This window comes from Macaca fascicularis, chromosome 10, assembly GCF_037993035.2.
Source record: "Macaca fascicularis isolate 582-1 chromosome 10, T2T-MFA8v1.1".
In the NCBI taxonomy this organism is placed as follows: Eukaryota; Metazoa; Chordata; class Mammalia; order Primates; family Cercopithecidae; genus Macaca; species Macaca fascicularis.
Genome location: NC_088384.1, coordinates 24183478 through 24209168, shown reverse-complemented (window position 1 = coordinate 24209168; position 25691 = coordinate 24183478). Strand labels below are relative to the sequence as shown.

General features: G+C 49.5%; 1 long non-coding RNA gene across 1 annotated transcript in view; it reads right to left on the bottom strand.

Annotated features, from left to right (window-relative positions):
• Positions 1-16635: 16635 nt before the first annotated feature.
• Positions 16636-25691, bottom strand: part of LOC123567214 (uncharacterized) — a 72650-nt gene continuing 63594 nt past the window's right edge. Inside the window, exons 5-7 of the long non-coding RNA XR_012418348.1 lie at positions 24722-24910; positions 20430-22738; positions 16636-19962 (exon numbers count right to left, since the gene is read on the bottom strand). This is a non-coding gene — a long non-coding RNA (uncharacterized lncRNA). The remainder of the gene's footprint in view (positions 19963-20429; positions 22739-24721; positions 24911-25691) is intronic.

Genomic DNA, 25691 nt, shown 5'->3' with positions numbered 1-25691 from the left:
CTAAAATGTTTTGATTTTTTAAAGGGAAAATAAATCAGTAAGAACGAGGGTCCCCAAACTATTCCCCATGGGCCAAATCCATTTTGCAGTCCTTTTACATGTGGCCCACATGCTAACAATTATAGTCATTTTTTTAAATGATTGGGAAAAAAATCAAAAGAAGAATAAATCTGGACACATAAACATTTTATCAAATTCAAATCTCAGTGTCCATAAATAACGTTTTCTTGGCACACAGGCATGTTCTTCATTTGTGTATTATCTTGCTGCAACAGCAGAATCAAGAAGCTGCGAGAGAGACCCCGTGGCCTGCAAAGCTGAAAATATTTACTTCCTGGCCATTCACAGAAAATGTTTGCCAACCCGTGACCTAAAGCATCATCTCTCAGAGGGCTGGGAAGGAACCTGGAAGTTGTCCCATTCAGGAGCGGGAGCTTCAACGGGACCCTGTGTCTTCTGCCTCCAAGGCCTGTAGTAGGGCTGTCGCAGGCTGCAGAGGAGCCTAGAAGGGAGATGCTACAGGTAAGGCAGGAGGATGGAGAAGAGAGAACGGACTTGAACTAGACTTAGGGTCACACTAGCAACTGTGAGTGGCTGATGAGTGTTCCAGTGCACAGAGAAGAGGTTGCAAGAGCCAGGGATTATGCATTAATTAGCTTCCATTGCTGCAGGAATTAGCTTGTCTGTGCATGGTGCAAGGGTCTGGAACACACATTTAACCAAGACAAGGAGCGAAGTGAGAGGAAGCAATATTGTTGTTTGCAGGAGGTAATGGATGAGATGAGAGAAGAATCTGCATGGTCAGAATCTGTTTGGCACCAGAAGGGAAGTACCCAGGAAATCTGAGGATCACCTCGTCCAGTTGTCTGTGGAACTGAACTGTGAGTTGTCCGTGAGGGATGAATGGCAACACCAATGTTTCCAGGGTTTCTGTTGTGAGGTCTCCTGGCTTGGAGATGGAGAGGGCACACACAGGTTTCGGATTCAAGCCTGCAGGACAATCCTGGCTGCACCACTCAGGAACCCTGGGTGAGTCTCTTTACCCCTCACAGCCTCAGTTTGCCCTTCCTGGAAATGGGACCACAATCTGAACCTTGTAGAACTGCTTCAAAGATGAAAGGAGACGTCGTGTGTGAGATGCCGGCCCATAGGAGCCACTGCCCAAATGGCAGCTCCCCATTAGGTCCCCAGAAAGTCTCCGCAGGTTGGCAGCCAGGAGAGCTACCATTTCTTTATTTGGAGAGATTCCACCCCCCGGCAAGGGTAATCCTGCAGGAAAGGAGGAGGGAGTCGTTCCGGAGTTTGGGAGATGTCAGCTTTGACTCTGAGTGATGCCTCCTCAAACACTTACTGTCATACAGGAAGTTACTCAAACACAATCAATTAGACACCCATATTAGCATATTTTTCATTGTAATACAGCCGCAGACAGTAGATGCTGGAGACTGTTTATTGCTGTTCTGAGCTAATATTTATTAAAGTGATTAATATGTTTTTCAAATATCTGTGACAGGCATGGCAGGCATTATTTATCTCCTCCCTCGCAAGCCTGAAACCGTGAGGGGTGGGAGTCACTTAGAGAGGGGCGGCAGGTAGGGGCCTTGGGTTCTGGGGGACCGTGACCTCCTCTGGGGCCCCTTTCCTGCTCGGGCCTCCTGCCTTCCATCTTCCCCTGTCTCCTCCACCTTCAACTTCCCCCTCTACTGACCGTTCCCATTGGCATTCTGAGACATCTCCCACCATGACAAATAGAGGCCTCCCAGGACGCCCTGTCCCCCTGCTCCTCCCTGGATCCCCTCACCCCTGGCCATTCTGCCATCTTCCTCCTTCCCTCCATAGCCAAACTCTTCAAAAGACCTCTTCCCTCCTTACCTCCTTTGCTCATCTTCCAGTCTCTGCTTTTTAAAACTCCTTACAAAAAATTAAAAGTGGCCGAGCGTGGTGGCCCAAGTCCATAATCCCACTACTTTGGGAGGCCGAGGTGGGGGGAATCACCTAAGGTCAGGAGTTCGAGACCAGCCTGGCCAACATGGTGAAACCCCGCCTCTACTAAAAATACAAACATTAGTGGGGCATGGTAGCGGGTGCCTGTTATCCCAGCTACTCAGGAGGCTGAGGCAGGAGAATAGCTTGAACCTGGGAGGCGGAGGTTGCAGTGAGCTGAGATCACGCCATTGCACTCCAGCCTGGATGACAAGGGCGAAACTCTATCTCAAAAAAAAAAAAAAAAAAAGTTAAAAGCAGCATCCAGGATGCTCTAGAACAGCAACATGCAAAAAAACTTTCTGCAGTCATGGAAACATTCTGTGTCTGCATTGTCCAATTCAGAAACTGCCAGCTACATGTGGCTTTTGAGCTCTTGAAATGTGGCTAGTACAACTGAAGAATCAGATTTTTTTTTTTTTTTTGAGATGGAGTCTCGCTCTGTCACCCAGGCTGGAGTGCAGTGGCGTGATCTCAGCTCACTGCAAGCTCCGTCTCCCTGGTTCAAGCAATTCTCCTGCCTCAGCCTCCTGAGTAGCTGGGACTACAGGCGCCCGCCACCACACCCAGCTAATTTCTTTTGTATTTTTAGTAGAGATGTGATTTCACCGTGTGAGCCAGAATGGTCTCCATCTCCTGACCTTGTGATCCGCCCTGCTCAGCCTCCTTTTTTTTATTTTTTGAGACCAAGCCTTGCTCTGTCATCCAGGTTGGAGTGCAGTGATACAATCAGGACTCATGGCAGTCTTGACCTCCTGGGCTCAGGTGATCCTCCCACCTCACCCTCCCAAGTAGGTGGAACCACAGGCACACGCACCACACCTGGCTAATTTTTGTACTTTTTTGTAGAGATGGGGTTTCACCATGTTGTCCAGGCTGGAGGAACCAGATTTGTAATGTTATTTAATTTTAATGAATTTATATCTAGATTTAAGTAGCCATGTATGGCTCTAGAGGATTATACAGTGGGCCCCTGGATCCCCAGCACCCACCAGCATTATCAAATGTCTACACTTTGTCATATCTGTTTGAGGATTTTTAAAGTAACAAAATCTTACAGACATGTTTCCCTTTTTTCTCTGCTGACGTAATTACTATCTTAAGGTTGGTCTCTATCTTTTTCCATTCATGTTTGTATACTGTTACTACGTTTGAATGTGTCCACAAGCAATATATAGTATTATTTTTCACATTTTAGTAACTTATATACATGGTAACCTACTTTATGCATCTTTTTGCAATTTTTTTTTTTTTTTTGGCTAAGTTTTGTTTTCCCAGTTAACACAAAACTAGCTCATTTTCACCATTGTATAATATTCTACTATAAAAGGCATGCTTCAATGTATTTCTCCTCCTTCTATTGGGCAACTTGTGTTACTTAATGCTGCAGTGAATGTCTTTGAACATGTCCATTAGAGCAATGGGTTAACATTTCTGAAGCCTATTCAAGAAGAAATAGAATTGCTGGGTCAGTTTGCATAGCTTTAACTTTACTAGCTGCCCCGAGATGGCTCTACAACACGGCTGTGCCAATATACCCTCCAACCAATGCCAGAAGAGAGGCCCTGCTTCCCCACCGGCTCATTGATGCTTGGTATTCTCAAGTTTTAAATTTCTGTCAAATAGATGGGTAGGATGGTGTAGTTGTTTTCATTTGTGTTCCCTGTTTATCCGTGAATTTAAACATCTTTCATAATTATTGGCCATGTGAATTTTCTCTTTTGATGACTGTCTGGTCATGCTCATTGCATATTTGCCTATTGGGAAGTTAGTGTCATTGATTTGTCAGAGCTCTTTACATATTATGGATTCAATCCTCTTTCAGTTATATGTGTTCAGATATCTTTTTTGAGTCTCACCTCCTATTTTAACTTATTTATGATGACTTACTTTGAAAATAAGGTTTTAATTTTAAGGTAGTCAAATGTGTCAATATTTTTCTTTAATGTTTATGGTTTTTGTACTATGAATAAGAAAACTTCCCTTACCCCAGGGTTATAAAGGCATCCTATATTTCCATATAGAACTTTTCAAGTTTTCCTTTTTGTATTTAGATCTTTAATGAATCTTGAGACTATTTGTGTATATGTGTGCTATATGAGTTTGGAATCTAGCATAATATTGTTTATGTAATATAAGGCAAGACTAGAAAAAGGTATTGTTTATGTAATATAAGGCAAGACTGGAAAAAGATATCTGAACACTTAAAACTGAGAGAGGATTGAATCTATAATATGTAAAGAGCTCTGGCAAATCAGTAAGACACTAACCTCCCAGTAGGCAAATAAGCAATGAGCATGACCAGACAGACAGTTTTTGAAAGAGAAAATCCAAATGGCCAGTAATCATTAGTTGTCTATGCTGATGGCAAATTGCCACAATTGGTGGATTAAAACAACACACACATGTTTACTATCCCAGTTTCTGTGGGTCAGGAGCCTGGCACAGCTTAGCTGGAGCCTCTGCTTAGGGTGTCACAATGCAAACAACCAAGGTGTTGGCTGGAGCTGGGTTCTCATCAGAGGCTTGACTGGGGAAAGATCCTCCTTCAGGCTCCTCAGCTTGTTCACAGAGTTCATTGCCTTGCAGCTGTATGATCCATGGAAGTTTGTTTCTTTAAAACCAGTAATGAGGCTGGGTGCAGTGGCTCATGACTGTAATCCCAGCAGTTGGGGAGGCCAAGATGGGTGGATCACAAGGTCAGGAGATCAAGACCATCTTGGCTAACACAGTGAAATCCCATCTCTACTAAAAATACAAAAAAAAATTAGCCAGGCGTGGTAGCAGGCGCCTGTAGTCCCAGCTCGGGAGGCTGACTCGAGGACTGCCTGCCACAGTGTATACTGATCTTCATCTTCCAGCATTTTTTTTAGGTGGTCCACCCCTTCCTCACCAACTGGCAATGCATCCTCCACCATGTATGAAGTTTCCGTAGGCACAGAGGTCTGTTTTGGGCTCCTTTGTTATTGCTGTTGTTCCAGTGGTCTTCCTGCCCCTACCACCCTCTAAATATGCTCCAGTTTGGGGTCACCAATGCCCACCATACTGCTGAATTCCATTAAGTCTTTTCAGTCTCACCCTACTAGACCCTCAGGGGTATCCGGCACCATGGACATCTCCTTCCCTCTGCAATCATTCTCCCCAGACTTGAGGCTCCTCATCCGGGGTGTCCTATGCCAGGTGCCCCTCCTGCCTGATGTAGGGGTCCCCCAGGTTCACTGCCTGGGTGATCTCATCAGCTCCTGGGACCAAATTCCACCTGAGGGTTGAGGATGCTCGATGACCACCCCAGGCTGGGGCCTCCTGGAGCTCCAAGAATGTGCAACTGATGGCCCATCAGACTCCACTTGGAAGACCTCTGCTCACGTCTGACTCAATGTGCCCACACCGATTTCCCAATTCCACGCTCCCCTCTAGAAGACCCCCTTCCCACTCACCATCACTGCCTCCATGGATGGATGGAATGGATGTTGAAATCCATGGTGGGCTGGACTCCTTCCTTCTGTCTCTGCTGCCTCCCTGCCCGAGCCACCATCACCTCTCACTTGGGTGTCTCCAGTAGCTTTCCAACTTCCACTCTTGCCCCCTGCAGTCAATTCCCCACATGGCGGTCAGGGTAATATTTGTAAAAACATAAATCATTTCACATCATCCCCCCACTTAAAATCCTTTCTGTGGCTTCCCACTGCTTTTGGAATAGGATCCAGATTCCTCAATGTGCTCTCCGTCATAGGCGGCCACCTCCTCTGCAGCTCCATCTATCACCACCCTCCCCCAACGTGCACCTCCCCCCTCGTCGGACCCTGGAGATTATCTGATTATTTCTCTAAGTGGGAGACTTTGGGGTGGTCCAAGTGGTCTGCGGGGAAAGGTGCCAAATTTCCCCTCTGAGTGGCAGGGCCTGGGCAGAGCCACGAGCCCCGAGGAGGTCAGGTTAAACGGCACTGTTTACTTTAGCCCTCTCCAAAGTGTGTTTTGGTGGTGAGAGAGAGTTATGAATAAGCTCTTAATTCCAGCAAGGGCGTGGGTCAGCTCTCCGACCGCGGCGTTTATTGACACACGCGTCTGCTCCCTTGCCCAGCGCCCCAAGTCTGAGGGGCCCGTCTCTGTGCAGGGGCTGGCGGCCCCGGCTCACCTGGGCGGGGGCCGGGCTTACCTGCAGCCTCTCTCCAAATGCACCGTGGCATCAGTTTTTCCATTAGTGCTGGTGGGGGCCAGGGAGGGTGGGAGGGGGTGCATCTGGGAAAACTGTCATGAGCAGGGAGGGACCCAGACCCCACCCCTGGCTGCGAGGGTGCCCAGAAGCCAGATGCCACCCAAGGAACGAGGTGGGTGGGAGGTCCGTGGGGCTGTTTGGAACTCTGTCACCTGGTTAGGCTGTTTGTTTGTGTTTTTACCGGGCTGATGGCATCCTTGGGGCCTGAGTTGGGAGCAAGCTGAACTCATGAGCTCACTTGCTATGTGGCTTGAGACCAGTTGGGTTCTTCTGCTGGTTGGGCCTCAGTTTCCCCATCTGCGTTACAGTCATTCTATTCTACAGGCAGCAGACTGTGTCCTCACATAGGATGGTGGTTTTTGGAAGAAGGATATTTGAGAACACGTTCTCAAATGGAAATCACAAGTTCAGAGAGGTCCATTTATGTACATCTGCCCAGGAGCCTTCCTGATGCAAGCCAAGAGCCAGGACAAGAAGGTCCAGATAAATATATGAGCCAAGAGTCACACAGTGACGCTGCTGTGAGGCTGCCAGTGCACCAGTCTCAAAATGACAAGATGGCAGAGATGGAGAACAGATTAGTGGTTGCCTGGGGATAGCAGCGGGATGGGAGATGGACGCAATTCTAAAGGGGCAGCACAAGGAACCTCTTTCTAGGGTGATGAAGCCATTCTGTATCTTGACTGTGGCGCTGGTCACAGGAATCCAAACATGGCACCAAGTTGCACAAAACGACACACACACACACCCCCCCCCCGAATTCATGTAAAAACTGGTGAAAATACAACATAGTCCATGATCTACTTAACAGTAGAGTACCAGTGTCAATTTCCTGATGTTGAGGTCATGCTACAGCCATATAAGCTGTTGCCATTGGAGGAAGCGGGGGGCAGGGGAGAGAGTACATAGGACTTTGTACTTTTTTCCCAGGGTCCTGTGAGTCTGTTATATAATTGCAAAATTAAAAGTTGTTTTTTTAAAAGCTCGGGAAGGGTATTCATGTGCCCAAGGTCACACAGCAAATTGAGAACTAGGCTAGACTTAATCCCCAGAGCTTTTGATAGCCATGTGTTTTCCACTCTATCATAGAAAGACAGAGCAAGACAGGCATTCTGTAAAATAATCCTAGATGAGTAATAGTGAAGACATGAGAGTAGTAATAGTGGAAGTAATCATAATTCTTTTTTTTTTTTTTTGAGATGAGGTCTCTGTCACCCAGACTGGAGTGCAGTGGCACAATCATGGCTCACTGCAGCCTTGACCTCCCTAGCTAAAGCAATCCTCCAGCCTTGGCCTCCCAAAGTGCTGGACTATAGCCATGGATCATAGTGCTTGGCTGCTAGTAATAATCATTGTAGTAATTGTAGCAGTGACAGTAGCAATAATCATGACAGCTTATGTTTATTGAGGACTGGCCTCAAGCCAAGAACCTTGTGTCTGCTTTACATATATTACTCCTGCTCTTCCTCACAGCACCCAAGGTTGTATAGATGGGAAACTGAGGCACAGTTCCCAGCTCACACAGAAGATAGTAAAGGTTGAATCTAAGCCTTTCACTCCATTTTTCGATTCAGGTGTCCACCATAAGCCTTTGTCCTTATCCCATGTCCCCATTTGAAACCCTCCTGCAAAATTATGCCAGCCAGGTTGAAATTCCAACCTGGTGTCCAGGATCCACACCTTGGTCATATCTGCTCTCTGACAGAGGTCCTGGCTAGCACAAAGGGGCCACAAATGGGTCAGTGGCAGGATCAGTGACCTTGCTTGGGAATCTAGGTAGGTGGCCAGAGATGGTTTTGGCACTGAGTGGCCCTCGCAATTTACATCCACCCTGATGCCATCCTGATGGAGGTCGTGGGCCAGGACAAGGAGGTGTCCAAATAAACAAACAAGCCTATAGCCAGGAGGTGCGGCTGCGAGGTGGCTATAAACAGGGAGCATATTGGGAGGCTGAGGCGGGCCGATCACGAGGTCAGGAGATCAAGACCATCCTGGCTAATACGGTGAAACCCCATCTCCGCTAAAAATACAAAAAAATTAGCCAGGCATGGTGATGGGAGCCTGTAGTCCCAGCTAATCGGGAGGCTGAGGCAGGAGAATGGTGTGAACCCAGGAGGTAGAGCTTGCAGTGAGCCGAGATTGTGCTACTGCACTCCAGCCTGGGCGACAGAGCAAGACTCCATCTCAAGAAAAAACAAAACAAAACAGGGAGCATAGAACACCGGATGGAGAGCCCAGAGCCCCTGGTCCTTTTTGTTTTCTGTTTTTTTTGGGGGGTGGCGGGGGGAAGACAGGGTCTCCCTCTGTCTCCCAGGCTGAAGTGCAGTGGCATGATCCTGGCTCACTGCAGCCCCAAACTCCTGGCCTCAAGTGATCCTCCCATTCAGCTTCCCAAAGTGCTGGGATTACAGGCATGAGCCACCGTGCCTAGCCTGCCCAGGTGCTATTTATTCACTGATCCACCCCCATGGGCTGGGCACCTGGGTTGACACGCCCCCTCTGTGCCTCAGTTTTGGTCTCAGAAAGCTCTGGGGGCCCTCCCATTTGAGTTGCACACCTGCTTTGTGTGGGGCTGTTTCTGGCTCCTGGATAGCCTGGCCCATGCTGGTGTGGCCTGGAGGTCCCTCTCCTGCTAGATGGGGCTGGGCAGCCATAACAAATGATCACAAACCTGGGTGCTTTGAACAACAAGATTTAGTGTCTTACATTTCCGGAGGCCAGAAGTCTGAAACTGAGGTGTCAGCAGGACCGTGCTCCCTCTGAAGGCTCTAGGAGAGTATCCTTCCTTGTCGCTTCCAACTTCTAGTGGCTCCAGGCATTCCTTGGCTCATGGCTGCATCCCTACAATCTTTATCTCTGTTGTCACCTGGCCTTCTCTTTTCTCCCTGTTTCTTCTCTATGTGTCCCTTACAAGGACACTTGTCATTGGATTTAAGGCACCCCTGGATAATCTCAATGATCTCACCTCGAGATCCTTAACTTCATTAAATTAGCAAATAAGTTCAATTCACAGGTTCCAGAATTAGGATATAGACATATCTTTTGGAGGGCCGCCATTCTACCCACTACAGACCCTCTGCATCAATCATGCCGGAGATCAAGAGAGATCATGACACCAGAGGCCTTCCTGACCCTGACCCAGCCTCTGCTTTCTCCACCCCTCATGCCCTCTGCTTCTGCACAGTGACTTAGCACACGCTTGCTTTCTCAGTTTGGGACACTCCTTCCCCCATGTGTCGCCAGTTTCTTCCTGACCCTCTCTGAGCCCCCATAGTGGGCCTAACTCCAGCTACAAATCCTTAGCACTCCCAGAACTTCTCCTTCGAAGAACATGTTATGTTAAAGTGAAATAACTCAGTTTCTCCATCTGTGAAATGGACCCAATATGATACCTCCCTTGCTGGGTCAATGTGAAGATTCAGTAAGGCCCTGGCTGGTCATGTGTTCAGCTAGTGGCCCAACATATACCAAAGGCTCAGTAAGAGGAAGGCTGCGTATCTGTTTTAATGAAAAGTCAAAGCTCTTTATCACCTGTCACCCAGATCTGAGCACTCATTAGGCATTCTGGCCTATGACGGAGATGGACAACTTAGAAGGGGCTCAGGAGAGGAACACGGGAGTTTATTAAAAGGAATTCAAGTCCAATGAAAAGAATAAAAGCAGGATGTGGGAGTGACTGGAACAGTAGAGGCAAGAGGCACCTTAGTTGTGGTGGCCAGGGAAGGCCTCAAAATGAAATCTGAGTGACAAGAAGGAGCCAGCCTGAGGGCAGCATGATCTGCAGAGGCAATAGGTGAGGCAAAGGCCCCGAGGTGGGAAGGAGCTGAATGCTTCCAAGGAAGAGAATTAAGCTCAGTGTGGCTGGAGCAGAATAGATATGAGCAGGGCTGGTGAGGCCTGAAGTCAGAGAGCTGGGCAGAGGCTAGGTCAGGCGACATTTGTAGGCTAGGGCAAGATGGAGTGGGCTGGAATAGGATGGAGTCTGTTCCCAGTGCAAAGAAGAAGCCATCGGTCAGTTTAAGAAGATCTGAGGCCTGTTTTAAAAGCTCTCTGATCCTAAGGAGAAGAGTCTGGAAGGCCCCAGGGTGGAAGCTGTGATAACATGGGTGACTAATGGGCAGATTCCAGAAAAATAATGGAGGGACCTTTGACAGGATGTGCTGGCATGTGGTGTTTCCATTGCTTATCATGTGTAACAAATCACCCAAACTTAGTGGCTCAGAACAACATCATTTTATTGCTCATGGTTCTGTGGATTAGGTGGGCTCAGCAGGGACGGTTCATCTCTCCTCTACAAGGTGTTGCAGGGATAATTCACAAGGCTACACTCGGCTGGGGGCTGAATTGGCCTGGAAATTTCCAGATGCATCCACCCATGCCTGAGGCCTTGGGGCTGGCTGTCAACTGGGGCACCTCAGTCCCTTGTAGGTGGCCTCTTTGTCCAGCAGGATAGCCTTGGCTTCCTTCTCTGGCAGCTTACGGGAGCACAAGATTGAAAGTGAAAGTCACTAGGCCTCTTGAGGCCTAGGCCCAGAAGCATTGGAGTCACTTCCACCGCATTCTGTTGACTACAGTAATTCACATGTAATTCACATTCTGTTGGCTACAGTAATTCACATGCTAGAGTCTGGGCTCAAGAGCAAGGAAAATAGACTCTGCCCATTGGTGGGGGGAGCAGCATGCACATACAGGGAAGAATTGATGGCCACCGTATTTGCCAATGACTAGCACAGATGAGATGTGGGTGGTGGGGGCTGGAACTCAGGACAATGCCCAGGGCTTTGCTGAGCCCTGGGTGCACAGCGGTGCCACTGAGATGGGGAAGACTGGGGGAGAAGCAGCTTGACGGAAGGGAAGGGAATCAGGAGTTCTGCTTAGGCTGTGTGGATGTCAAGCTGCCGGGTGGCTGATGGAGCATCCTCCATAACAAATGGGACTGCATGTGAAAGAGGAGGGAGCTCCTTGTATGTGCAATGACCCTGAGAGTTAAGGCTAATTCGCCCCATTCTAGACATGAAAGAACCTGAGGCTCACAGCATTTTACCCACAGTCACCTAACAATTTAGTCTCAGAACAGTGATTCGAACCTTGGGTGAGAAGCAAAAAGCATTTGATCTTCCCCCTCTTGCTCATCATGGACCTAAGGGAGGCTGGTTGGGACATAGTGTGTTTCTATTACAAATGAAAGCAATCACCGGTGTGGTGTTCCTTCAGGGCTCACCATGCACCAAGGCATTGCTAAGTTGTCATCCCAACAAAAAAGTAGAATAGGCACTGTTATTGTCCGCATTTTACAGAGGAGGGAACTGAGGCTCAGAGAGGGGAAGTGATTGGCCCAAGGTCACACAGCAGTCGCTCTTCAGAGACAGGAATCAAACTCAGGCCTGCAAGACCTCAGAGCTCGCAACCATTCACCTCACCCCTCTGTCATCTATCATTTGGGACTCATGGCATGGCAACCCCATGAAACTTTGCCCAAAAATCTACACCAAGGGTTGGCAAACCACAGCCCACTGTGGGCCAAATCCAGCCCACTTCCTGTTTTTGAAAATAAAGTTTTATTAGAACTCAGCCACACTCATTTGGTTCCATATTGTCTGTGATATCTTTTGTGGAATGGTGGCAGAGTTGAGTAGTTCCAACTGCTACTACTGCATATCCAAAAATATGTACTGTGTAGAGGTCCTTAGAGAACAGTTTTAGAGAAAAGGTGTACCAAGCCCTGATCTAGAACAAAGACAGTAGGATCTTGGCTCTTCATTATGGAAATGAGGAGAGTGATGCCTGAGGGGGCATCCCTCAGCCGAGGCCACAGAGTGGCAGGGCAGGGACAAGAGCAGAGGCCTCAGGACTCTGTCCCTCACTCATTTAGCTGATGGAGCCCTCCAGAAGCAATATGCTGCCAGGTTGGGACTCAGGAAAGACACGCTTTGATGGGAAGGCAAGAAGGACTGAGAAAGGCTCTTTCCCCAACTCAGAGAAAGTTCTCTTCCAGTAGGGATGAAAAGTCAGAGAGATATGGGCTGCTCTGAAGTTTTGCTGGACTGGTTTTCAGGCAACTCTTCCACCCTTCCCCTTTCTCTTCAGCTCAAGGGCTCCTTCCAGGGCTCTGGCATGTTCTAGAGAATGTAGCCCCTGACTTTCTAAGTCATCAGGGACCTCCACCCCCAAGCGAGCCGCTCTTGCAAGGACTCTGAGAATCGAATGAAAGGTCAGCGAGAAACCCAATCTGGGCTATCAGGTGGGGGCTTAGCCAGCGTCTCTTTCTCCCCGAGATGGGCAGGATCCCTTTTCCTCTCGCAGCCAACGACCGTGCATTCCAAGTACCAGCTGGATTCTCCCGGCCGAAAATAAAAGTCCTTCGAACATTGCAGAGGTTCAGAAGACTTCTTTTAAAAGTAACCCCCCAAACAGCGGCTTTGCAAGCCACCCACAGGCAGAATCAAGCTCCATTTGTTTCCAGAAGGCCGAGGGGCAGGGGCTTCGAAAAAAGAACCTTCTCTGAAACTCACGGGGAGGCAAAGGCGGGGTCAGAGGGCACATTCCGATTGCTAAGATGCATTGATGAGAGCCCAGGCCCCCCTGGGCCCTGCCAGGGAGAAAAGGAGGGGGCTATAGCAGGGGGCACCGGGGCCTACAAGGCAGCCGGCCTCAGAAACACTCCCCCTGGAGCTGGCCACAAAGAGTCGGAGAGCAGACCATCCTCCCTAGCTGGGCCCCTACCTCCTGCAGATATACCGAAAAAGAATCCTCAGGTCTTCTGAAAGGAACAGAAAGCAGCGAGGTTTTGCTAAGAGGGTTATTTATTATTTATTTATTTTTGATTGGTTTGGTTGGCTGCATTTTGCCCCAAAATCGGAAACTGCAAGGGGGAGTAGTGAGTGATGAGCAAAAGCCGGGCAATGTTTTGTTTCTTTACCATTTGCAAGAGGGGAGCAGGAAGGATGGTCAGGATGTTCTGGAATGAGTCCTGGTTCGGCCGTCCAGGGCTGGGTGATCTTGGACAGACGTCCTCACCTCTCTGAGCCTTGGTTTCCTGCGCGTTGACTGGGTCCCTAGTTCCTGCCTCCCGAGGTTGAGACTATCCACTAAGATGACAGAAGGGTACAAGGACCTGTGTGTGGCTAGCACAGAGGAGCTGCTCTGAAACGCTGAAGGCAGAGGTAGCTAGAGGGTCCACTGGGAGGCATGACACAGGAGTCTGCCAGTTGAGGCCCCAGTGGTGGGCAGGGAGGAATTCTGCTCGGAAAGAAGGAGCAGCGGGTAAAGTGATCTTGAGCTATGAAGTGGCTCAAACAGAAAGAAGCTCTGAGAGCATCTTCTCAAAATCTTTCCGGAGGTAAACTGAGGCTGAGGAACACATGGGCAAGTCAGTGAGCGAACTCTTGGCATCATCTAAGGCCCCAGTCCATAGTTTTCTCAACTCACCTTCTCTCGGAAGCACGTTGGCCAAACGCCTTGGTCCATCCCTTTAAAGGTGGGTCAGGGAAAGCTCTTTTCCCTTCAGAAAAGTGGGGCTGGGGGGAGGTTCCCTAAAGTATTAAGAAATGAGGAAAGAAAACTTGCCTTACTCCCTACTAAGGAGAAGAACTCACAGCCTATGTAGTTTGGCCTCCGCTGGAAAATAGCACAGAAAATAATAGCCCATTATTCAAAATACATTCAAGGAGCTTGATGGTGGAGTCACTGTGGGCTGGGGCAGCCCAGGAAGCTTTGGGCCCTGCAACTCCTGGAGGCGCAGAGGGAAAAAATAGCAAGTAGACAATGGGGAGTGAATTTATAAGACAACTTCTTATAATCCCAGTGCTTTGGGATACCAAGGTGGGAGGATGGCTTGAGGCCAGGAGTTTGAGACCAGCCTGGGCAACATAGTGAGACCCCCACCTCTACAAAAAATTTTAAAAGTCCCGGGCGCGGTGGCTCACACCTGCAATCCCAGCACTTTGGGAGGCTGAGGTGGGTGGATCATGAGGTCAGGAGATCGAGACCATCCTGGCTAAAACGGTGAAACTCAGTCTCTACTAAAAAATACAAAAAAATTAGCCAGGCGTGGTGGCAGGGGCCTGTAGTCCCAGCTACTCGGGAGGCTGAGACAGGAGAATGGCGTGAACCCGGGAGGCGGAGCTTGCAGTGAGCCGAGATCGTGCCAGTGCACTCCAACCTGGATGACAAAGCAAGACTTTGTCTCAAAAAAAAAAAAAAAAAAAAAAAAAAATTTAAAGTTAGCCGGGCATGGTGCAGGCCTGTAGTCCCACCTTCTTGGGAGGCTGAGGCAGAGGATTGTTTGAATCCAGGAGTTTGAGGCTGCAGTGAGCTATGATTGCACCGCTGCACTCCAGGCTGAGTGACAGAGCGAGACTCCATCTCAAAAATAAAATTTATAAAAGATGCTTTGAACTCATTTCTGTTGACAAATAATCGGGAACTGAGTTCCATGTGCTCAGGGGGAAATAGCAGGGCACAGTGGCTCCTCACGGGGCCTGGACCTCCTCAGCATGAATGAGTGACCTCATTTATCTCATTTCCTCAGTGAAATTGTCAAGATCGGAGGTGATGAAAAGGCCCTGGGGTAGGTAACCCCCAGTTCACAGGTCCTTCCTGGGTGTTTCCCAGCCTGTGTGTCATCCCTGTTTCTTGCACAGTGCCTGGGACCTGGTCTACGCCGCTCTCATACAAACTGCTCACTAACTGGTGGCTCCAGGCACTGAAGAAGGAAGGCCACACCTCCAGCTGCCCCCTCGGGGTCCTTAAACTCACTGCCCCCAACAAATCCCTAACAAACGTGTGACAACTCAACTCCCTCAGTTCCATGTCTCCCCCATCCCATCTCAAAAGCTCTTCCCACAAGGAGGAATCTGTGCTTCTGGAATGCCCTGGGCCTTTCCTGTCTCTGAAGTTCTTCCATCAGCTCTTTTTTTTTATGCTTAATTTTTTTTTTCTTTTTTTGACTGTGTCACCCAGACTGGAGTGCAGTGGCACCATCTCGGCTCACTGCAACCTCCACCTCCCAGACTCAAGCGATTCTCCTGCCTCAGCCTCCCAAGTAGCTGGGACTATAGGCAGGTGCCATCACACCCACCTAATTTTTGTATTTTTAGTAGAGTGGGGTTTTGCCAAGTTGGCCAGGCTGGTCTTGAACAACTGACCTCAAGTGATCCACCGGCCTGGGCCTCCCAAAGTGCTGGGATTACAGGATTACAGGCACGAGCCACTGCTCTCGGCCTTTTTATGTTTAATTTTTAGAGACAGGGTCTCACTCTGTCGCCCAGGCTGGAGTGCAGTGGCATGATCATGTCTCACTGCAACCTTGACCTCCCGGGCTCAAGTGATCCTCCTTCCTCAGCCCCTTGAGTAGCTGAGACTATAGGTGCACAACGTTTTTAATTTTTGTAGAGACAGGGTCTTGCTATGTTGTCCAGCCTTGTCTCAAACTCCTGGCCTGAAGGGCTTCTCCTGCCTCAGCTTTCCAAAGCACAGGCATGAGCCACCACACCCAGCTCATCAGCTCTTTCTGGGCCTCTCTTAAGAGAGGACAATTTTTTTATTATTATACTTTAAGATCTAGGGTACATGTGCACAACATGCAGGTTTGTTACGTATGTATACATGTGCCACGTTGGTTTGCTGCACCCATTAACCTGTCACTTACATTAGGTATATCTCCTAATGCTATCCCTCCCCCGACCCCACGACAGGCCCCAGTGTGTGATGTTCCCCACCCTGTGTTCAAGTGTTCTCATTGTTCAGTTCCCGCCTATGAGTGAGAACATGCGGTGTTTGGTTTTCTGTCCTTGCGATAGTTTCCTCAGAATGATGGTTTATGAGTTCATGTCCTTTGTAGGGACATGGATGAAGAGAGGACAATTATTGTTCCCACCACATAGGGTTTGTGGAGGGATCCTGAAGCTGCACAGTGGCCCCTTTACTGGGATGTCTCTGAGAATCAGGCCCCCAGAAGATGCTAATGGTGACAGGGCACGGGGGGAAGTATAAAGGTAACACCCTGAAAATCATCTATCTTCATCTGCACATGAAAATGAGAGGCAAAGCCCACCCTAGTCTGGTGCACAGCCCTTCAGAATTTGCAATATGCTTTTCCTTCCCAAGAGCTCCCTGGCTTCTCTGAGTGACCTCAAAAGGGAGGGAGGACAGGGATTCTTATCCCCACTGGACAGATGAGGATCCTGAGGTCAGAGAGGACCAGGAGGACTAAGCTGGAAGGAACACTGAACAGGAGACAGGAGCAACTGATGGAAGCCCTGACTCAAGGGCCACGCTGTGGGGGAACAAACCATGGATCCACTACAGATTAGCTGTGTGACCCTCAGTAAGTGGCTTAACCTGTCTGTGCCTCAGTTCCTTCATCTGTCAAATGGGGATACTAATAAATTCCTCTCTCCTGGGGCTATTGTAAGGACTAAATGAGTTAATGAACGTAAAACACTTAGAACAGACCCCTGTGCATAATAAGCACAAGAACTGTTAGTTTTTATTTTTATTGTCGTCATCATCACCATCCTTACCCCACAGCCAACCGGCAATGGGACCTTGGGTATGCTCCTTTTCCTCTCTGGGCCTCAGTTTCCCCACGGGCAGAATGATCTTGGTTTGACGGTCTGTAACAGTTCAGTGTGTCCAGAATTCCTGCTTCCATGCCCAATATACAGACGAGAAGCGGGGTAGAAACTCGGGACTCACAGAGTCCCCGCAGGAGACCACATTCTCTTTTCTAGGTCTCAGTTTCCCCATTTGCCAGGTGAGGAAGTGAACAAGTCATGCCCTGAGAAGCACAGAGCACTGTGACCTCCCCAGATCCCCAGAAGCCTGTGGAGCCCTGGGGGAAACCGAGTCACCTGGCTTCAACTGCCCTTCTGCAGTGTCCCAGGCCTAAGGCCAGAGCAGGGTCCAAAGGGTTAATCCCCATGGGCAAGGTGAAGGGAGCCCCTTCGTGGTCTCCACAGCCAAAGCCCCAGAGGGAAGAGCCCCATGTTTGTGTTGGCAGCTGGGCCAGACGGTGGGAGGAACCGGCGCTCAGTGGGGCCTGGAAAAGTCGGCTCATCCTGCAGCGGGGCTGGGCCAGCCTCGCCCAGGTCCCCGCTCCGCCACCTGCTGCCCCATTACCTAAGCCCCACACAGGACATGAGCACATGGGCCGGGCGTGAGCAGCAGCAGCAGCTCAAACAGGACGGCCATTCACACAGCCGCCCCCAGCCCGGCCCAGACACAGCCCCAAGTGGGGTCTGCAGCCGGCCTCCTCTTGCTCCGCCATTCACCATGAGGCCTGTGGGTGCCAGGCATGGAGGGAGGACACCTGGCAGGGGAGAAGGGGACAAGACAAACCAAACGTGGCTGGGGCCCCCCACCCCCGAGAGCTCGTGGGCCAGGAGGAAACGTGCTTTAACGGGGGTGTGAGGCACCAGTGATTAAGGAGCAAGAGGAATGTTCCAGACGCTGAGGACCAGGGGCCTCCATGAAGGCTTCTTGGAGAGTACAAGGCCTGAGCCCATTTAGGAGCTTGTCCAGGAAAAGTGACGACTTCAGGGAGGACCACAGAAGGCTGCAGAACAAACACAACACTTGAACTGACCCTCAAAGGATAAGGTTCCATTTGACTCAGTACACAAATAAGAGAGAACTCCGGGTGGAGGGAGCTGCATGCACAAAGCCTTGGCGGTGTGAGGTCCTAGGAGGTTGGAGCACACCCGAAGCATCACATGGGTGTCTCTGATTGGGAGGGGAGGAGTTTTTCCTGCAGTGACAGCTACAGCCCCCTCCTCAAGCAAAGCTGTGGGGTACTGTGGTCTGAGCGGCAGACTCAGGCCCAGATCTCCTGGGGGGTAAACCCCTGCTCCACCCCTTGCCCTCTGTGAGACCTTGGGCGAGGTCTGTGCGTGGCAATTTGTCTTGCCTCAGTGTCCTCATCTGTAAAATGGGCAGAATGAGTGGGTTACAGATGAGGTAGACTGAAGAGCAGGAAGGGCCTTTGCTCTGCCGTTTGCCGTAGTTCCCACCATGCCCTACTGCCTTGCACTCTGTTCAGTTATATTTTTACCTTCCTCGTCTGGCCCAAGCCTTCTCCGTTTACTACCAGCGACCCAGAATGTCACGTGCCATCCCAGCAAGCTGAGCTTTGCCCTGGACGGGCGCATGAATGTCTGACTCTCCTTACTGGCTTGGACATTTTCTAGGGAAAGAAGGGACCCCAAGGGATGGCTCCAGGGAAGGGTGTGGGGGCTTGCCTGAGGAAAGCAAACAGCTCCAATGATAGCCCCCAGCCTGGGCAGGATAAAGGGAAGGGAGAGAAGGGGGCAGCTCAAAGCTCCTATTAGAGGTATTTGTGCTGTTGGGGAGCAGGGGAGTGAAGGGGAAGGTTGGGGATAGGGAGGTGGGTGGGGGGTAGGGAGGAGGAACAGGGCCTGAGACTGGCTCATACCTCCCCAGAAGCTAATTGTTTTGCCTTCTTCTGTCTGAGAGGTCAGAGCTGGGCACACTACTGGGGGAATGTTGAAGAGCTCAAGGGCTGCAGCTGCTGACCCAGGGCTGTGACCACCTGGCTGGGGGCCTGGGGCTGGCATAAAACTGGGCATAGGGTCTGGGTCAAAGTTCAGGATCTACATGGCCAGAAGTTCAAACTGAAACAGGAATATGATTATCATTATTTTTAAGCAATATGACCTGAGCTATAATTTTGAATGCTTCCTGTATACTAGGTGTGTTAAGCCTTAAAAAAAAATCTTATTTAATTTAATTTAATTTTTTTTTTTTTTGAGACAGGGCCTTGTTCTGTAGCCTGGGCTAGAGGGCAGTGGTGTGATCATAGCCTACTGCAGCCTTGACCTCCTGGGCTCAAGTGATCAGGAATGTGGGTCCAGAATGCACACTTATTTCTTGGAGAGAAACTGCAAGTTTAGCTTTTAAAAATGTTTAAGAGTTACTGTCTTTTAAAACCCTACAGGGGCCTAGTGAAAAATATCTGAGGGCTGGATTTGACCTATGAGACAGTAGTTTGTGACCTGATTCCAGGTCAGTGTGTCCTGCAGACCAAGAATTCTACAAAATGTTCACTGATAAAAGCATCCCCTGGTCAGTACCACTGGGCAACTCAGCATTCCTATGCTGAGTTGAACTCTGGGAATCCCAGAGTTCATTAGCATATTAAAGGCTCTGAAAAGGTCTGTAAGAAAGAGATGTGATTAACTTGTGAAGCCCAGAAGGGCATCAGTGCTCCATAGGACCTGTCTTGTGACATAGCCCCTCCTAGAGCTGTGATCTCTTCAGTGTGCTCACCGTTTCATAGGGTCATGGGTCCTGGAGGCCCATCTAAGCCCTGAGTTAGGAACCTACCTCTTTTATCTGCTAATCTGACAATAGTTATGAAGCCTGTTTCTAGGCCAGGCATGGTGTGAGCACCAGGGACACAGTGATGACCTGACAGGTGTATGTCCCCTGCCCTGCCTTGTACAGACCACACCTAATGGCCCCTTTGTCTAGGTTTGCTCTCGCCTCCAACTCCAACCCTTCCAATCACACAACGATAATGCACACATAAAGGCCTTGTCAGCCCAAAGCAGGCACTGGTGTTCTCTCCCAGAAGATCTGGGTTCTATCTTGGCTCTGTCCTGAACACACCATGAGATGTCCAGTTGACATTCAGTCATCATATATCTACTGGGCAGCTACTATGTCCAGGCACTGAGCTCAGTGCTAGGGACAAAGGCAAGAAGAGGAAGGATTCTAAGAGCTGGCTCTGGCCATCGTGAAACCTGCAGCAGAGAAGAACAGAGAGAGAAATAATAAGAATAATAATAAGGAACAGCAAGGACTGACACATAAAATAATTAAATTGCTCTTAGGTTTTGTTTTGTTTTGTTTTTTGAGGTGGAGTCTCGCTCTTGTCACCCAGGCTGGAGTGCAATGGTGCAATCTTGGCTCACTGCAACCTTCACTTCCCAGGTTCAAGCGATTCTCCTGCCTCATCTTCCCAAGTAGCTGAGATGACACCTTGCCCAGCTAATTTTTTTGTATTTTTAGTAGAGACAGAGTTTCCGCATGTTGGCCAGGCTGGTCTCGAACTCCTGACCTCAGGTGATCTGCCAGCCTCAGTCTCCCAAAGTGCTGGGATTATAGGCATGAGCCACCAAACCCAGCCTGTTGTTGTTTTTATTTTAACTTTTATGAAGCACATAAACAAGAGATTGAAATAGAGAATGTAATAGATCGGGAAACTTACTTTTGAAGGGATGGTCAAAGAAGGTCTACGGAAGTGGCATTTATACTGAGACCTAAAGGGCAGGAAGAAAACCATGACAAAAACTGTCCAGATGGAGAGCACTGTAAGGGCAAAGGCCTGGAGAGAGGGAAGAGCAATAATTATAGAGGAGAAGGATAGGAGATGAGATTGGAGAAGTTAGAAGGGCCTAAATCATGCAAGGGCTTATAAACAATATGTATCAGTTAGCTTTTGCTGCATAACAAACAATCCCAAAACTTGATGGCATGTAAGACCTATCATCTATTATTATAGTTCACACTTCTAGGGGTCAGTAGTTGGCTTGGGGGGTGTTCTTCTCTATGTTTGGATTGGCTGGAGCATTTTAGCTGGAACAAATTTGCCCCTAGCTGTCTCATCCTCTCCTGGGATTGAAAGCTAGCCTGGGCGTGTCCTTCTCATAGCGATGGCAGAATCTCAAGACAGTGGAAACCACAAGGCCACTGGAAGTCTTGACTGGAACTGACACATTGATACTTCTGCTTCATTCTAGTGACAAAGTCACATGGCCACCTTCCGAAGCAGGCAATTCCATCCCATCCACAGTAGGAGAGCACAGCAAGAGAGAGGGAGAGGTGGTGGCTTGGACAAGGATGGTGATCATAATTAGGAGAAAAGTAGATTAATTCTGGAGCCATTTAAGGGGCAGAAACAACAGGAATGTTGATGATGGGTTGGACAAAAGAAGTGGAGAAAAGGGTAGACTCAAGTTAGGCTTCTCAAGGTCTTCCAGAGCGAGGGGTTGGATGATGAGAGCAGTGGAGGCAGGAGAAAATAGGTGTGGGGCTGACCTCAGTCCACTCTGGCCCCCAGCTTCCTCATCTGAACCATAAGAGGATAGGGAAGGGCCTCCCGGGCTAGCCCATGCCCCTCTTCACCTCCATCCCCAGCCAGAGCCCAAGCTGCCTGCTGACTGTGGCTTCCATGGTGTACAGTGAAGAGCAGCCAGGCCTGCCGTGATATATGACCCCCATAGCTCACAGCCCGGCTGCCGCTGGGATGATGTGTTGTTGCCATCCATCACCAGCCCGACGGGCACCCAGCGCCAGAATTCGGCAGCTGCCCTTCACCGGGACACTTAATTATAAAGGCCTGAATTTTTTCCCCACCGACCTGGGAAATAAAGGCTTTGTTTACCAACGGCAAGTTGGGAGGCTCCCAGGAGAGGGCCGATATATCAGAGCAGCCTGGCAGACGCAGTGCAAATCCTGATGGGGTGGTGGAGGGGTGGGGGCTTCCGAGGAGCTGTCACCTCGAGCCCCCTGGTCACCCCCGAGCCCTGCTCTCCAACGCTGCACGAGAAGATTGATTCCCGAAGCTCTATGCCGTCGTCTCACCTGTGCCGTGTTGGAGTTCGCTGAAAGCTCACTCCGTTGCTGCAGAGCCCTCAGATCCGCTCTCTAGACTTCTCCTCTGGGTTTGCCAGAAAACTCGCAGGACATCATCTCTGTCAGGACTCATGTGAGCAGAGCCACTGGGGAAGTGGGTCACGGATCGCAGGGGAAGCCAGCGGACTCAGCAGTACTTGGAAGAAACCATTCAATGTCACTACTCAAAAGAATCTGAGTTCATCCAGCCAAGTGGTCCTCAAAAGTGTGGTCCCTGGACCATCAGCATCAGCATCTCCCTGGAACTTATCAGAAATACACACTCTTGGGCCCCATCCCTGACCTAATGAATCAGCAATTCATTGCTGGGGATGAGCCCGGTGATCTGTGTTGTAACGAGACCTCCAGAACATTCTCATGTGCGCCGAAGCTTGAGAACCACTGGCTGGTCCACTCACAGCCTCCTTTTGTGCTTCTGGGTTACCAAAGCTCCAGAGAAGGGGACATGGCTTGCCCAGGTGACCCAGAAAGCAGAAACAGCTGCGACATTCGACCCAGGTACCAACACTCCCTAGGTTTCTGTGTGTAATCCTGGGGTGGTGGTTAAGTCTCTCCAAGCCTCTGTTTTCTCTTCTGTAAAATGGGATTAAGAGTGCTAACCATGTAACTTGAGCTCAGGGTTGAGTGAGGAAGGCCCCTGGTGCACAGAAGATTCTGGACACAGACGGGCCTTTACTGTGTCTCCCTGCAGTGGGATGTGGCCATTCCCTTCCATCTACACAGAGGGGCCTCCTCGGCATTCCCAGGACCTACCTGCTGCAGGCAGGGGATCCGTCCTTGCTGATGCTCAGCTCAAAGCCAGGGCAAAAACCCATGCCAGCTGGCGTCTGAAAGAGTCCCAAGCAAAGGTATCTTCTTTCCACTCATTCTCCAGCCTCACTCCTGGGATACAGGAATTGGAAGGGTGAAAGAATAGCAGGGATAGGAAGGGGGCTTCAATTGAGAGAGAAGGGCTCTCAGAAGCACAGAGGCCAGAAACAAGAAGGCAGCCCAGGCTCATCTCAGTCACATCCAGAGATGTATCTGGAGCCCTCACATTGGTGGCTTAAGGCAAGGCAGGGCTGGGTAGATTTATCCTCATATCCACCGTCTGTTTGATTCCTCACTGAGATTTTTATTTTTATTTTTTATTTTATTATTATTATGATTTTTTGAGACAGAATCTCGTTCTGTCACCCAGGCTGCAGTACAGTGGCATGATCTCAGCTCACTGTAACCTCTGCCTCCAGGGTTCAAGCAATTCTCCTGCCTCAGCCTCCTGAGTAGCTGGGATTACAGGCACCTACTTGCCACCACGCCCGGCTAATTATTGTATTTTTAGTACAGACGGGGTTTCACCATGTTGGCCAGGCTGGTCTTGAACTCCTGACCTTGTGATCTGCCCACCTCAGCCTCCCAAAGTGCTGGGATTACAGGCGTGAGCCACCGTACCCTGCCTGAGATCTTAAGATAAAGGGCAGGGTCCCGCAGTCTACCAGTGCCAGTCAAGACTCAAACCCGGGTCTGTCTGGCTCCTCTAACAAAGTGTTGGAGTTAGAGAAGGGCAGATGTCCTCCTGGGAGAAGGAAAGCATTCCTGGTGTGGGCCAACCCTGAATCAGGTGCTTCAGGGGGAGGGAGGCAGGTGAAGCATGGGCAGCCTCGCATCAGAGTTTGATCTCTGCCAGGTGACCAGATCCAAGAAACATCCTCTTCCAGATCTAGTCTTCTTGGGGACGGTGGGGAGACTGTGGTCAGAGTGGGTCAGAGAGGGCTCTGTAAACCATCAAGTGTGATGCACAGGTTACTGTGGAAGGACAGTCCCATGGGCAGCCTTCAGGGGGTAAGTCTTTCTCTGGGACTCGGTTTCCCCACTTGTACAACCAGAGGATTGGACAAAGTGATCCTGCAGTCTCCTGCTCTGCATCCCTGAGTCCTTTTGTAGGATGACAACAAATGACATTGGTCTACAGGGTCCAGGCTCACAGCAGGTGCCTACTAAGTGCAGAAGTGCTCAGGGGGTGACTGCCCCAAGCCACATAGTGGTGCAGGATCAAAACCCCGGCCTCCCAACCCCCAGTACCTATCTCCTTTCTCCTTCCCCTGCCACCACTCCCCAGAAATGACATCTGCAACTTGGCTTTTGGTTCCTGGTCACCAGGGAACCTACTCTCTAGTGGCAATTGGTTTATTGAGCACAGAAAGGTCAGCTCCCCCATTGTGCAGCTAAGGAAGTGGCTGCAAAACACCAGCCTTTCATCGAGTGCAGGATCTTAGTAATCGGCAGTCAATCTGCCCCGGCTTCTGCTTCCCAGGCTTGGGAAAGACCCAGCCAACTCTCCCAGAAGCTCCTCAGAGTCAGGTTGAAAGGGACAAACAGCATTTTGGCCAGCAGCCCCACTCCAGCAAACCGGGTTATTCTCTTGGCAATCATCTCCTCCAAACCTAAATGGGGGTACCTAATCTGATTGCTGGAGAGAGGAGTGGGACTGAGGGCTGGGGCTAGCACAGTGTCTGGGGCATGGCAAACATTTAACTAATCTTTTCCAAAAGGGGCTGGGAAGGAAAGGAGGGAGGGGGTGATCCTGGGGACTTTCATTAGTCAGATACTTGGTATGCACATTGCAGAAAACCCAATTCGAATTGGCCTAAGCCAAAATCTTTTTTAAAAACATAGGACAGGGAGGGGCTTTAAGAACATTTGGTGGGATGGGAGTGGTTGATTGAACTGTCTGATATTCCAATTTGTGGTAGTGGTTATATGACTATATGTGTTTGTCAAAATACATAAAACTATACACTGAAGAATGTGGATTTTACCATGAGTAGATTATACCTTGATAAACCTAACCCTCATCCAATAAAAAGGAGAAATATATTAACTTACGTGTTGAAGTCAAGATATGCTGCTTTCAGGCAAGGCTTGATCCAGCAGCTCAATGTCTCCAAAGTCCCAGTTTCTCTGTTTTCCCACTCTGCCTTCTCTGGTGCTTGTTTCTCTCTCACTTCCCTCTGAGGCATCCAGGAAGCTTCAAGGTGTCTCTTATAAGGTACCCAGAAGCTCCGGAGTCTCGACCTGGTAACAATTTGACCATATCTATCACAGAGATTATATCTTTACTTCTCACTCTTAAGTAGAAGAAAGAGGAATTGTCTCTTTTCTAGAAATCCCAGCAGATGACTTCTTGCATCTCCTGGGCTCTCATTGTCTGACCTTGAACCAATCACTATGACTTGATAGTGGAAAATGATGACTGGTATAAGCCAATCAGGGCACTCCCTGCAGTGAGTTCCATGCCACCCCAAACGCAGGGCTAAGAATAAGAGAGGGGTGATGCATCCCAAAGCAATAAATTAGTCAGGAGGGGGAAAGACAAATGCCCCTTACAGCCTCCCTTGGAAATTTCCCAACCTCTTACTCATGAAAGTTCCTACTCTTCTTTTTGGCTTCTTCAAATACTATCATGCTATAGAGACTCTTCCCAGCCCCACTTTCCCCAAGCATTTTGAATGCATTCAACCACACTTCATCAATTGATTGCTCACTACTCAGAGAATCCAGCATCCAGGCCCCATCCAGCAGGGCTGGAGCTCTTTGCACAGTAGCACCTGCTGCCTGCACAAAACTACCCCCTCAACACACACACACACACACACACACACACACACACACACACACCCTCCTGGCTGTCCCCCACCTTGTTCCAGGGGTCTCTGAGATGTGTCAGCTGCCCCAAGGGAAGAAGGTGGCTTGTGTCTGAGGGACAGGGGAGGCACACAGTGGAAACATACCTTGCACCCTGCTCCAGAGAATCATACAGTAACCTGCAGAGAAACTGAGTCACAGAGCCCTGAAA